The sequence below is a fragment of the Capsicum annuum genome, unplaced genomic scaffold (assembly GCF_002878395.1).
Source record: "Capsicum annuum cultivar UCD-10X-F1 unplaced genomic scaffold, UCD10Xv1.1 ctg12292, whole genome shotgun sequence".
NCBI lineage: Eukaryota > Viridiplantae > Streptophyta > Magnoliopsida > Solanales > Solanaceae > Capsicum > Capsicum annuum.
This window is the reverse complement of record NW_025817447.1, coordinates 1-2390: the sequence shown is the minus strand read 5'-3', so window position 1 is coordinate 2390 and position 2390 is coordinate 1. Positions and strand designations below refer to the sequence as shown.

Here is a 2390-nt window from a genome sequence, read left to right as displayed (position 1 = left end):
CTTCTCACTCGTAAGCTATATCGGTAATTGTAACACCCCGCATTTTTTTCAGCTAGAAATCGAAGCGTCGTTCCTGCGCGTATTGATCCGAACTAGATGATTCTTTGTTAATATATGTGTGGTCATAAATCCTACAGTGTCGGAATACTTTTGGATACGAATTGAGGTCACAAAAATCTCGTAACTCAAAGACGAGTTGAAAACAATTTCATCGAGTACGTTTTAATGGACGTTTCAACTTGGGTCAACTTTCGTCGAGCATAACTTCTGTTATATAATGAACTGGGTGGTCTTCTATATATCAAATGAAAGGACTTTGAGTCCTCTTTCAACGCAATTGATTTCGTCAAAATTCAACATCGGAAAAAGTTATACCCAATTTACTTTAGCATGTTAGTCTGTCAAATTGAGGGACTGCTGCGGCATTTTTTATTTCCTTAGGGGTATTTTGATATTTTTCGTCATCACAAACTTCTTCTACACGATTTAAATCATCCAAAATACTTTGTAATCCATTTCTTTTATTAGTTTTAATCTCTCAATTCCTCTCCTTTCAAGATCAAGAATCAATCTCGCACTCTGTAATCCATTTCTTTTATTAGTTTTAATCTCTCAATTCCTCTCCTCTCTCAAGAGTAAAATGGAAACTAGGCTTTCTTTCAAGATCAAGAATCAATCTCGTAAGTCCAAGATTTCCAAAGAACAAATCAAGATTCGAGTTCTACTCTTTAAACTTGTAATCTAAGGTACGTGGAGTTTTCCTAAATCTACATGGACATGGTAAATTCTTATTAATCATGTTAAAGGTTTAGAAATTATGAATTTACAAAAAGGGGGGTTTTGATTTATAATTAGATTCATGCTTTTAAAGTTTTTGATGATATTTATTTGGTCTTGAGGCCTTTTCCCCCAAATCTGATTCATAACCATGTTTAAGTACATATATGTATGAGTTTGATGAGTTTGAATTATGAATTGAGAGCATGAACTATTTGAAATCCCTCTCTTATTTACAAGTCTCTTAACTTCATAAGATATGATGTGTTCGAAATATGATATTGGAAATATAATTTAATATAAAAACCTTGACTTTGTTTATGACTTGATTATGATTTTTGAATTGAAGAGAGAGGGTTTTACATGTTGGTAAGTGGTGAATATATATATATATATGAAAAAAATTTCATGGGGTTGTTGAAACTCATGACCACCACATGTTTGTTGAAATGATTGAAAAGAATGACTTTTGCGTAATTTGATAAATGTTTTGGAAGAATGAATCTTTCAGAATTGCTTGAAGTATGGTGGTCTAACCTTTGTACTTTGAAAGAGAAAATTGTAAAGGATATTTTATGGCTCAGAATTATGACTTGCAAGTCTTGGTATGACGATACCAAATCAGATAAAGTCATGATAAAACTCAGAACAGGATACAGATTTTATTTTAAATTTCAGATTTTGAATTAAAAAAGATGCATGTTTAGAATGGGTTAAAAACTGGGCACTAAGAGAGTTAGGTGGTTACCCAAAGAAGGCACGAGTCATATGATTCATTGCCCGAAACCGTGTTTTGCCGATACAGGTATATTATTATATGCTGGCCTAGTGCCCTGGGGCGTATCAGATTCAGATACTTCAATCCTTGCGGCAAACTTGGGTTGGGGGCTTGGCCGTCGAGTTAATGGTGGATCCCATATTGCCCATGGAAAACTTTCAGATATGTAGGGTGTACCACTTACCTCAGAAGTAAAAAAATAAAGAATGGCTTTACATCTACAGATTTGCATTGAATGATTATTTTAAGTTGGCCATGAGTTTTAAATTATTTCTTGCTTAACATTTTTATGAAATGCTCTCACCTATGTTGTATTTAAAAGTACATTATTTTGGATTTCTCTGTGTATCAGTACATCTGTATTGTCCCCCCTCCATCTCAGGATCTGAGGCACAGTCTCGGGGTCCAGTTCAGCAATAGGTTTGAGTGCGTCGGAAGTTGCAATTGGTGAGCCTCCCTTACTTCGGAAGGCCTATATTAGAACTTGTTATTGTTATCTCATTTTGATTCATGGCCTGACTGGGGGCTTATCCCAGATTTTAGACAAATGTCATTTTCAGTTGTTAGAGATTTCGCAAACTGATGTTAGACGTTGTTTAGAGGCATATGTTTTCCATTCCAGATTGTTCAATTGAATTATGATATTGACCATGATTCCGTTTTGTTTTGTATTGCTGCAGTTCCTCTTTGTAAATGAATGGTGTATATGATTGCAAGTTTGAAGGACTCTCGGGCCTTCATGGTTCAGGATCCCCGTCATGGCCAGGGCCCCGGTTTGGATCGTGACAGTAATTGATTTCTAGGACAAACTAAATGTCCATTTATTAAAAGAATT

At 35.1% G+C, this 2390-nt stretch overlaps 1 long non-coding RNA gene across 1 annotated transcript; it reads left to right on the top strand.

Annotated features, from left to right (window-relative positions):
* Positions 1-349: 349 nt before the first annotated feature.
* On the top strand, positions 350-2380 carry LOC124890126. Its single transcript, XR_007048967.1, has 3 exons — positions 350-746; positions 1908-2002; positions 2236-2380. It is a non-coding gene; the product is annotated as an uncharacterized LOC124890126 (long non-coding RNA).
* Positions 2381-2390: the final 10 nt, after the last annotated feature.